The sequence below is a fragment of the Lissotriton vulgaris genome, chromosome 6, assembly GCF_964263255.1.
Source record: "Lissotriton vulgaris chromosome 6, aLisVul1.2, whole genome shotgun sequence".
Taxonomy (NCBI): domain Eukaryota; kingdom Metazoa; phylum Chordata; class Amphibia; order Caudata; family Salamandridae; genus Lissotriton; species Lissotriton vulgaris.
The window spans coordinates 1,198,553,637-1,198,566,342 of record NC_141694.1 but is presented as its reverse complement, the minus strand read 5'-3'; positions in this window follow the sequence as shown (position 1 = coordinate 1,198,566,342).

The window sequence follows — 12,706 nt, the reverse complement described above, 5'->3', positions numbered from 1 at the left end:
AAGGAGCTAATGGGACTTGGGTTCAGGGGAATAGAGAACATTGTTCATGTCAGAGATCAAAGGAATGCTCTGCAAAAGGCTTGCAGGGATCGTTCAGCAGAGGAGTTCAGTATTGTCTTCAAGAAAGGCCGAAGTCATCTGCCCTCTGTCCAGGGCATTTGGTATGTTATAATCAATTACATTCTCTGGCAACTCCCTTTTTGGTACGTCATCAATAGTTATCCATTCTATTTTGTTCAAAAGTTCATAGAGTTACTCATGGTGTTCAGAAAGTAAAACCACTGTAAATTCACACACTAAACATGGGAACAACCTCTCTGTCCCACACTCATGGGTAAAGACAACATTTCATTGTTTGTTGACAGGGTTCTTATGTGCTCATCATTGAATTCCATTACCATGTATCTAATACTGGTTACAAGAAATGTATCAATTCAATTAAACAGTTGGTGAGAACTTCTTGCAAAGGAAAGCAAGTTTGCAGAATTAATTCACAACATATCCTGAGCTAGAGAACACAAAATAAATACAGTCAGCAGAATGCAATAAATTCTCATGAGAACAAGAGACAGGCGTTTAACATAAAAAGCTAAATTTAAAGTATTAAAACTATAGTGCAACCTGGTTTATGTGTGTGCACATTTAAACACCTATACAAACATATTATTGCTTGTTAATACTTTAATCTAATAATTCACATAGGAGCAATGAAAATGCATAACAGTTGGTATGCTGAAAAAGTGCATTCATAAGTATATATGTGTAAGACTAATGCACACATTAATACTTTGATAGTTTCAACTACAATTACAGCCACCATATATAGAGATCATTTAGTTCCATTAAGTACATTTCTAGCAGTTACACAGTTTGCACATGATTATGATGGCAGGTAAGAAGGCTTCAACAATGAAATGAAAAGATGGTTTAAAGGGAACCACACATTACTATAACTCATTATTCAGTACAAAGCATGTTATTTCTTATATAGCTCTTTTAGTGGTAACAATCTTATGAAGTATTAATGCATTCTGTTGGGAAGTTTGTAGCCTCTGTGCAGAGCACAGAGGATTTGTGTGCTTGGCGTTTAATTGTTCCTCAGTGGGAGTGCCAGCTCAATCCAGTATGGGGGCGGTTCTGCAAAAAGTAGCGAGTTTTTACATCCTGCATTGCTAAACAACTGCAGTAGGACAATATTTTCCAACAATACGGCTGGCGACGTGATTCGTTTGGGACGCACTGTCAATGTTATTTGATTTGTACTGTTGACCTTTATACTCAGTACTCTATAATCTAAATAATCTGGGATTAACTTTGGACGCTAATCAAAATTATCTAGTATTTTACCTTAACATTTGACTGCAGAGCCTTTTTGTGGTTTTGTGTTTTGGGGATTTTTTTCTCACTATTGGGGACGCAGTAGGATCACGTCCCGGGCTCATTGCAGCATGCCTTCTATCCAACTTCCGTTATACTAGACTGACTGGTGCAGGCACTATGGGCCATATGTATCAAGGCCAAATGGGTTCGCAAACGCCGAAATTCACAGAATTTCTGCATTTGCGAACCCATTTTCGCAAAATGGTATGTATCAAACAATTTGGGTGCAAAATAAGTAATCGCAAAATTTGCCATTCCTTATTTTGCGATTGCATTTAAGGAATCGCAAATTTTGTGATTCCTTAAATGCAATGTATCAAGGAAAAAAAAATCCAAAAAGCCCTTAAGGAATCACAAATTACCATCAACTTCTAGTTGGTGGTAAGTTGCGAATTCTTTTAAAAAAACTTTTTTTTGAAAATCCAATGGTGCCATGTGACGCACATACATGCCCTTAGGGCATGTATGTGCGCCATATGCGCACACATGTCATTTTCAGGGGTGCAGCAGGGTGTTCTTGAAACACCCCAGCACCCTTGAAATGATTCTCAATTTGCGATTTGCAAATTGCGAATCGCAAATTGAGAATAATTTCCCATTCATTCCTATGGTCCTCCTTGGCCCTTAGAAATGAATGGAAAATTATTCCTTTATTGCGATTAGCAATTTGCTAATCGCAATTAAGGAATTTTAAGGAATCGCTTAAAAATAGCGAATTTCTTCATACATACCATTTTGCAATTTCTAAATAGCGATTCCTTAAAAATCGCTATTAAGGAATCGCAAAAGGGTATTTTGATACATATGGCCCTTAGTGCCTTGACCTTTCATTTTGCTTTTGTATCAAATACATATAAAATAGAAAGGGTGTTGCTGCTAGAAAGAAGGGAAGAAGAAGTCATAATTATTTTCCTATGGCTGACGAAAAATAAAAGCAGAAGTCGGGTAAGGCAAACCCATCCTTAGGCGGAGGGATTTTCATGAAAGTAATGGTTTGTTTCTATCTTGTCTTGTAGCCCAAAAAAAACGCTACCACTAGCTCACTCTAACTTTCGAAAAAATAGTTTTGCACTAAAACTAGAGAATAGACATGTTTATGATATTACAGCTTCCTATCAGACCAGAGCCGTAAATTCTAATGGGGCAGCCTGCTGGGTCCACTGAACACTTGTAAGTGCTGAATGGTTTTTTTGTTGTTGCTTCAAACAGTAGCCAGGGAGCACCCATTTCCTTTTAGCACTAGGGTCCATGGCTAACTGGGTACCCCACTGAATAAGACTGATATTCAGACAATGTAACTTGGGCATAGATGCGACACAAGCCTTGGAAAGAATTTCAGTTTCCTTTCATCACCAAACCAACCTCGCTAGTGAGCCTCACTCCCAGGCATGCAACATGCTGAACTATTCGTACATCTTCTAAATCAGTGCTATAATTCAATACTATTCGAGGTTTACTGGCATTCAATTGTTACCCTGATAAAGTCCCCAAAATGGTATCCTCATGCTCAGAAACTGGTAAAAGCATCTTTTACAGAAATGGTATGGAAGGTAACGTCATCCACAGAAAATGTAAATATATCCCCTTTGAGCTCTTCAGATTATACTATTTTATTGTATAAATTTACTGTAAATAAGGCATAGATAGAACGTACTAACATGGGAGAAACAGAGCACCCCAGAGACCATATTTTAGAAAGTGTCCTGCAGGCGCGACAGACATGTGCACCCACTTTTCGCGCTCAGGGGGCACTTTGGTATTACAGAAGGGCCTGCAGACACTTGTTTGGCCCCTTCTATGATACATATTCTGCTGGTGCACATGTAGCGCCAGTGCTATCTCTAGAGGGTGCTCCCTCATTTCCATGGGGGCATGGCCCCAGGCAAATGAAGGAATCTCTTTGCGCCCACATCGTATTATAGATATGGATGCAGAGGCAAAGAAGCTATCAGGAGGCACACTAATAGTGTGCCACAAAATGTTGGCACTCTGTCAGTAGGCTATCTTATGGTAGCCCTCTGGAAAGGGACGATAGGGTCCTATGGACCCCAGATATTGCCTTGCAGGTGGGTGCAGTCACGCACTGCACCTACCTGCAAGGAGATCTCTCACCCCTCTTAAAAGTGCAGACGAGTTGCTGTCTGCACATTGAAACACAGAACAGCTGCTTCAAAGCCACTCCGTATTTCATATGAAAGCGCTGCCCTCCAGGGCAGCATGCGTTCACAGCTGCCATGGGGCAGATAATTCAATATAATAGGGTGCACTTTCCCTGGTTGTGCCCAGCTAATCTTGAAACAGGTGCGCCCGGCTCAAACATGGAAAGTTTACCCTATGTGTAATGGCCCCCACGGTGTGTACCTTTGGAGAGTTGCACCAATTCCCATGCCATACCTGTTTTCACAAAACTTGCACAAGGGTCTACATAAATCACATGTATCCACTTATGCCAAAAGCCACAGGTCTCAACATGCATTTAACCCCTCCCATGTTCATGACGGAGCTGCTCCGTCATGAGCATCGGCTGAGCTGTGCTCATGACGGAGCGGTTCCGTCATGGCCCTGAGCGGGCGGGCCATGACGGAACCGCTCTGTCACGAGCACAGCTCAACCGCGGCTCGTGACGGAGCGGCTCCGTCACGAGCATGCGAGCGCCGCTCGGCCCCCCCCCCCCAGCGCTGTGGCGGAATTGCCGTCGCAGCGAAGGGGTTAATGGATATTGACTTCATTTGTCACCTGTTTGAAACAAGACTCAGTAGTAAATGCTAAGAATGCACAGTGTTAGATGTCTATGGGTACATGTGATGTATGTACTATTTATCTGGAAGAACCGGTTATTATTTGGCATGTGTCCATGCATTTGCACACTTACCTGGTTTCAGCAGTATCCTTCCTGGATCCTGGGAAGATTTTGATATATGCAGTGAAAGTGAGCTTTGCATCAGATACCAACTGGTTGTTGAGGCAGCCTTTGCAGTTTTAGTTCAAAAAAGGTTGGGTGGAAGGCACCTTTAAGGGGTTCTGCATACAAGGTCATAATATTTATGTCATTAAAATCTCCTTGGACATCTCATATTTGCTGTGGTGTAGGAGAAAAGGTAAAGGTTCATACCACGAAGGGGTTGAGCATGTTTGTGACTTCTCTAATACTGCTGGTAAATTGTTGGGAAATTCCAATTTTGTCCCGAGTGACTCTGTGAATTGAACCAGTAGCATTGCACCTGGCCACACACATAGCTTTTTCTGAGAAGACATGACCCCATTATTTGTTCATAATAGGTCTGGTGGCACATTTGGCAATCTCTATTAGACACTCAGCTATGACGTTTACACAATAAGCACGCTTGTCCACGGACAGTGGGAAGATTTTATCAACAAACATTCCTAGAATGGATGTGTGACCTGATAGCATATGAAAAGAAAACCTTGGAAATTGGCAGCCATAAGCAATGGGCTAGTAGAGATAAGATGCTTTGTAAATCAGGCCTAGCTTCTGTTCTTATTTGCTATTAGGTCACATTTATCCTTTTTGGTAAAGCTTCATCGGCCCAGTGTGGCCGCTCAGTGAACTAATGCAATCAACTCCAGGTATATTCTGTGTTTAGCCTCATGGCCTCAGATTGAAATTCCGGTGGGGTCAACTCAGTCCTTCAACCTTCTTGGTTTGATAAAACGAGTACTAATCAGCTGGGTAGCAAAACATGTCTGCCTTTACATATAAATGCTAAGTGCAAATCTTCTTGCTTTCCACTTTAGAAAATGTGCATTTAATGTATGTACTCTAATGTATTATCTTGCATTGTTCTCCTTCACTGGGTCATTATAATTTCTCGCCATCTCTGACTGCTCTTTTCCTGTTGTTTTGTTATCTGGTTTATTTTAACCTTTCAATTTCTGTTATTCATTGTTAAATTGTCTTCTATTGTTTTATTGTATTTTATTGTTTTCATACTAACCTGATTATAGCTGTCTTGTTCCCATTTGAACTCCTCGGTATCTTGTAAAGCTGTCTGGCTCCCCATAGATCTGGTTTGCACTACATAACCCCTCAAATGCTAAGTAAGAACCCCTTGCTGTTGTCCTCCCTTTGCACACACAAGCTCATCAGGACCGGATGGAAATCCTGGCAGTATTGTACATATATGTCCAGCACAATCTAGCTCAAGATCCTTGCAAACCTGTTTGGGTGGCCAGTTCTGAGCGGACAACCCCTTTGGAATTGCAGAAGCAACAATGAGGCATCTTCTGTAATATTTAATTAGCCAGCACCAAATTTTGAATCCCATTTTCCCCTGGGCACTGCTTGTTTACAATCCTATGCAAATGAGCTGAGCCTTCTGGCCCTTATGCCATCACATTAATTTCACGCACCAGACTGCCAGCAGCGCTTGAAAGAATAAATGTTAGATTTTAGGGAGCAGTCTGTGCGCAGCAACGTTGCTGCTCTGTATTGTGTGAAAGGGGAGAGCAGCGCAGCACCATATCTACTAAGATAGGGCACACTTTTCATCTGTTTCTGCTGTTTTGCACTTTAGACTGCAATGTGCCTACTACCACACCCTTGCACTATAGGGGACCCTTCTTGTAAAAAAAACCTATGATTTAGTACTGTTCCCACTTGGTTTGTGTGCTGTCCATTGCAGCTCACATGCAAAGTTTGAAAAATATTGAATTTTGTAAAAGTTGCCCTACTGTTATGCCTGCCTCTAGGGGGAGTACTTTTTTGAGCAAATGCCGGCAAGCAAATGTTTGTACATAGAGATTTGCATGAAAACCCATGGAGGGTCGCATGTGCATGTCCATGGACCACCCAATATAGGCCCCTTTGACTCACAGTAATGTAAAGTAGCGTAAAGCCCTATTTTGCATTACTTTAGACAACTTTCCAGTGCAAATCAACACTTTGGGTCGGGTGTGCGTGACTTTTGTGATGCAAACCCAATATAAAGTGCTACTAAATCTGGATCTACGTGTTAGACTAGGAGCTGAGGCCCAGAGCTGTGGAATCCAAGCCTGTACTCGTCACTTTTTCAAACACTATTTTTCTTTCAATTTATATCTGCCTTTGAAATTGTGCAATCTGTACTTTTAGAATTCGTTACAAACTCACATTCCCGTGCAAATTTAGTAAGGCTAACTCATGGGTATTGGGTCAAGCATATCTTTCTTTCTGTAACAGGAGCCAACGCAACTCTCTCAAACTTCAACCTATATGCGTCAGCCTTCTGCTGCCTTAATTCCCTTCTATTCTGGCTTAGTCCAATTCAACAGGCTGTGAAACCAGTTAAGTAGTTGTGAAAAGTAAAACTGATTTATACATTTCACTTTTATCTGAAAAATTTACTTTATAAAAAAAACACTGCTAAATTAAATCATGTTAAAATAATTAAAAAAACATATGCAAATCCGCAAGGTCTCGTACTTCGGTCGCATTAGCTTTGCCACTGGTTTGTAGCCATGCTGTACCGCATTCCTGACTCTGTGCATTGTGGCTAAACAAAACAAAGTTAAAAGAAAAGGTGCTATCATAGCAAAGATGCCATCATTTTGTAGGCATAGCACCACACATGCAGGCACCTATAAAATGACTCAGCAATATTTATTTATTTACCGATTTGGATAGGTGAATAAAATAAATAGTAAATGGTTATATTAAACTTTGAATCCGCTATGAGTGGCAAACACGGAGGGCAGGGTGGGGAGGTGAAGCAATATGTGTGAGAGAGGGTGGGCATGGATGAGGTAAGCAAACATGGAGGCTGAGGTGTGGAGGAGAAGACTGATTTGCATAGGGCCATGTCTGAACTGGGGTGGCTTGGTGAGCAAAATAACGATGGATTAAACCCAGATCTGTTACTGAGGGTGAATGTTTTGCCATTGTGCAACATTCTGTCCATCATCTTGTGTGTTGTGCGGAGGAGAAGCAACAGGAAAAGAGTAGGTAGGCATGGATGGGTGAGTGGAAGCAACACAGAGTGGGAATGAGGCAAGATAGCAATGTGAGTGGGCAGCGAAGAAGTGCACAGGCCAGAAGGCAATGGGGAAGTACACAAGTGCAAGCTCAACTTGAAGGGTGCGGGTGAAGCACATTGATGACAGGGGGAAACATGTAGTGCAGGGCAAAGAAGTATATGATGGAGGCAGAAGTAAAAATATGCATTGCCATGGAGTGCTTAACCTAAAAGAAAGAGGTGGTACTTGAAAAGTAAGCAGTGGAAACAAAGAAACCATACACGGAACGAGATGGTATACTCCATGGAAGGGACAAACACAAAATTGACAAGCAGGGATACGAATAAGAAGGCGAGTGAGAGTGACAGGAAAGCCAACCAATGGTAAGCAATAGGGGCTCCAAGCCCCTGTATGATCTTGGTAAGCCCACAATATGTCTTTTGCTACCAGACATCTGCACTCTCTGTTAAAATAACCTGCCAGAAAGATCCTGACTAGCACCCTTAAACTATCAACTAAAATGAATTCAATATCGCATTACTTTATTGATTAATTCATTCTTCTACATGATCGAACATGGCATTAAACTTTTCTTTATAGTGCCTAAATTGACAATGTTTTTACTAGTGTGTTCTAAAAGCATGTATTAATGAGAAAATACAGCAGAATTGCTTTGAATACCTGCTAACAAGAAACTGTCGGCTCCACCTACCTTAGCTCAAGCACTACCATGTGCAGCTCCTAGAAGTTGTGATTTTTTTCGTTGAATTATGACACGATATCAAGTCGTGTGATGAATCTTACCATGCACTGCGTGAATAGTGATTTATTTTATTGAAAGAGCTCCATTATTAAATTAGGACTTTTATTTTCAACATGTACCCAACCAATTTGTAACTCTAGGTAAACAGCTTAAGCTCCGAGGAATCGTCTGTCACTCGCGCGGTTCCCCTCTGCCCACTGCACTTACAAAGTCTAATTGCGGGAGTCCGTGGGGATGTGATGCTGGGATTTGCAAGAAAAAAATTGAGCACTCCATTGGCAGCTCATTTGTCAATGACAATATGGCGCAGTAGTGGACTTTGAGGTCTGTGCCTGAAGCCTCTGCGCGCCATTCGCCAGAACCCATTTTAGGAGCTTCAAAGTTCTTTTTACCACCCATTCTTTGGATTCTACAGACTAACTAACCAATTGAAGATGCATAACTAATGCTACCAATGGTTAATAAGGAATCTGATGTTCCTACATAGGCGAGATAAGGTGAATATTTGGATTATGCAGTCCTGTTTTTACCTCGTCTCAACATATTACATATAATTATGTAAAACAATGTTTGCCATCGAATGTTTACATTATTCTTATATAGCATAAGTTATGATTTGCCTAAAGTTTTGTGTCCTGCAATGAAGAGATTTGATAATGAGAATTCTCTGAGAGCAAACTACTTTACTACTTCCCTGCTGTACCAATTGTGATTAGAAAGTTTCTGCTGTAATGCTTTCGCAATCCATTTCACATGGTTAAACCAGATTAAAGCGTGAAATGTTGCTGTATGCAAGTTTCGGGAAACCCTGAAAACTTTTTTCCAGTTAGGATTGTTACTTGGATTGTGTTAGACCTGGCATCTTTTGGCGTGTTTCCACAGTCTTTTCGCTCCTGACCTCCTGGTTTTGGTGGAATGCTGGATATTGTTTTTCTGGTTTATTATTTCTGTGCACTTTACTACTGCTGATCATTACTAAAGTGCAAGGGCTTTTACTGGAAGTTGTGTTTATGGATTGGCATTGCCCTGATTGGCTTATTTGATTAACTGATAAATAAATTCTCTGAGAAGTAGGAAGCCCTTGGAATTGGTGCTGAAGGGCAGCGATGAAATCAGTAATGAGGTTGCTAAAGCTGCTTTGGGGTCATGGTAATATGTATGCTATGATGCCTTTAAGCAAAAGAAAAAAATGATGGACAGAATGCTGAACAATGCAAACATTCACCCACAGTCACAAGATCTGGGTTGAATCCACTGTTCCCAGCCATATGCAAATCAGTCTTGCCCCTGTGCTTCATGGAAACAGTCCAGCCCAAACTGCCAAGCCAGGTTCTGCCTAGACTGGAAACAAGCATCCTGGGACCGGTTTCGGGACTTCACCCCTCAAAACCCAGGCTAGCTTAAATCCAGTGGTTCAGTGAGCACGGGACCTACGTCTGGGCATAGGCTTCCCACTTAGGGCAACAAAAGCAAAAGGAACAAGTGATGGATGGAATGCTGAACAATGTAAACATTCACCCCTAGTCACAAGGTTCTGGGTTTTAAACATCGTTCTTTTGCTCACCACACCACCCCAATTTTGACCCAGCCATATGCAAATCAGTCTTGACATATGCCTCATGGGAAGAGTCCAGCTCGAACTGCCAAAGAAGGTCCTTTCTGGACTGAAAACAAGCATCCTCTTACCAGTTTCGGGGCATCAGCCAGGCTAACTTGAATCCAGTAGCGCAGTGAACGCAGGACCCACGTCTGGGCATACCCCTCCCACTTAGGGTGGCAAAAGCAAAAGGAACAAATGATGGACGGAATGCTGAACAATGCAAACATTCACCCCCAGTAATATGGATCTGGGTTTAATCCATTGTTCTTTTGCTCACCACGAACCCCAGTTTTGACCCAGCCATATGCAAATCAATCTTGACCCTGTGCCTCATGGGAACAGTCTCTAATAAAAGAGAGAGGGACCCCACACCAAAGGGATAAGGTACCAGAACTGACTGTATGTCAAAATAAATTCCCTTTGGGTTGTTTCATAAAAAGACACCAATTCTTACAGACTACTAAACAAATGTCATTCATTCATAAGGACCCTTCAGTTGGAGCAATGCAAAATACAACAAAACAGTTCTATAAAAACAAATGGATTCAATGTGACAATTTATTCATATAAAACCAAGTTAAAAACAAACATATGTAAAATAGAGTAAAATGAAATTTGGGAAAACAGACAGTATGAGAACGGAACAAATCATATACACATTCTAAACCTAAGCATTTCCTAAGAATAATAAGGGAGGTGCAAAATCAAGGTAAAAATTCTACAACAGTCAGAGTGATCCTTGCTCAGTGTGTATTGCACTTCTCCCCTTTGCTTAACGTGTTTCAACGGACATTAAAATACAGCCGCCTTCATCAGGAGTATATTGTCTGTCTTCCCAAAATTAATTTCTGAAATTTAAACAAATTGTATTTTAGATTCCAATTACATTGTAAAATAATGCTGTACATCACAGTAAATCCATAGTAGAAACAGAAATGACAATGTTTACAGAAACAGTGCTCCAAGATAAGTCCATATACATACCAAGTTAATACCAAAAAACAGGAAAACAGTTATCTACAGACATAATCTGTTAGGGCAGTATCAACAAAAAGTATCCTATTAGTAGAACAACAAAGGTACACATACATTATGAGGCATACATAAATTGAACAGTAATGAATAAAGCATAAACTGCCAGTCGCACATTGAGATAAATACACATACATGCATCACAAAAACTTTTATGTCTTCTTCTGACATAAAAAATCTTTTATATAAGGCCTTTAGGTCAAGGGAACAACATTCTCCTACAGCCTTAATAACTCTAGGCAGTGATCTTCTAGAGACCTATGTGTTATTGGTATTTCATTATGGTTCATAGTGGTTAGTGGTAAAATACCCATTAAACTATTACCTTCGTAGGTGGAAAAATATAAGAGTGTGTTATTGTCCACTATAGTTAGACACAGGGCGAGCATACATAGGGGTATTCACATTACCTACAATATACCTCTAGTCTCATGAGCAGTTTAAGAGATATTTAGATGTCTACCTTATTGAGATGACCATCCTTCTTTCTATAAAGATTGTCAGCCACACGAGGGTGATCCGCTTTTATTTAAAATCTAAAGTCACAAAGCAAGAACGGCATCAGTTTGCAATCTCACCAATATTGACGCTAGTCACCTCACAACATCGAAGTATACTACTTACATATTTAACTTTCTTGACTTTTTTCTTTATTGGCCATGAATAAAGGCCGTCCTCCTTGTAATAATAGACCTACGCTGCAGATGAGTCAGCCGTAGATGAATGTATATAGGAATCTAGGGTCACAATAGGGGCGATATTAATATATATTTTTTCTCCACATTTGCAGTTCTTTAATGACTCACGGATGTAATACTTACATCTAATTATCCTTTGCTAAACAGGAATATGGAATCAGTATTTGTGAACGATATCTATCCAAATGCTAGACGATAAAAACATGACCTATAAAGGAATATGTATGTCCAATTAATAATGGCACCAACTATAAGTGCATTATGTATATAGGACAAAAAGATTCATACTCACTTATATAGAAACATCAAAGTGTTTCAGCACGCGGTACATGAAATAGCCCCTCTTGAATCACTACGAGATACAAGAAAACGATAGCGATTTTGTGATAAAAATTACTATTAATATAGAGATTTTAATCCTATAGGTTAGCGATAGATTAACTCACGTTCAAAGAGCTTCAATAGATAGGTACTAAGTCCACTATCTGCATTCTGTGCTAATTTATAGCCTCAGCTTCTACAAAAAATATAAGTATTAAGAATTAGGTGCTGAGATTTTTAAACTAAAAGAGTGAACTGAGAGTTTACAACTAGATACGACTAGGATTCGAAAATACCTATAACGTTGTAGCTTGAAGCGTCCCGCGTGCAGTCCAAGTAGTTTTCTTCAACGGAGAGATGCGATACAAAGAAACCGCACGTTTAAATACAGACGGAAACAGTTGCCGCCCGTGTATATTTGACGTCAGAGTTGCAACAACAGCAACAAGGGACAAGGTTCTCAATGTACCCGATGAGTATAGAAGAAGTACTACCTATGGTTTCTTTAGTTTTTAGAATTGGAAACAAAGTATATCTTAAATATATCCAATATAAATATAGCCGCAATATAAATAATACGCGCATATAAATACAAATGCCACCCACGTATATTAGCATCAAGGTTGTAAAGACAGCAACAGGGGGCAAGATTCTCAACATTCGCGGTAGATATAAAAGAAATAATGCCGAAGCTTACCACGAATATCATCCTTAGATACTATCCTTAATACTCAGATGTAGTTATGGCTTATAGTCGAGATAGACAAGAGATAGCACAAAGGAACACAAGTCCAATGACCGTTCCCCTTAATGTGTGTTGATCCACTAAAACAAAGGGATAAAAATATTTGAGAAAAGACTAATGGAGATTTAAGTTTCACAAAAAAATGTTTTTTTTTTGCGAGCTTTCAACACAGAATCGCGACACAGAATTGCGAGTCCTCATGGGAACAGTCCAGA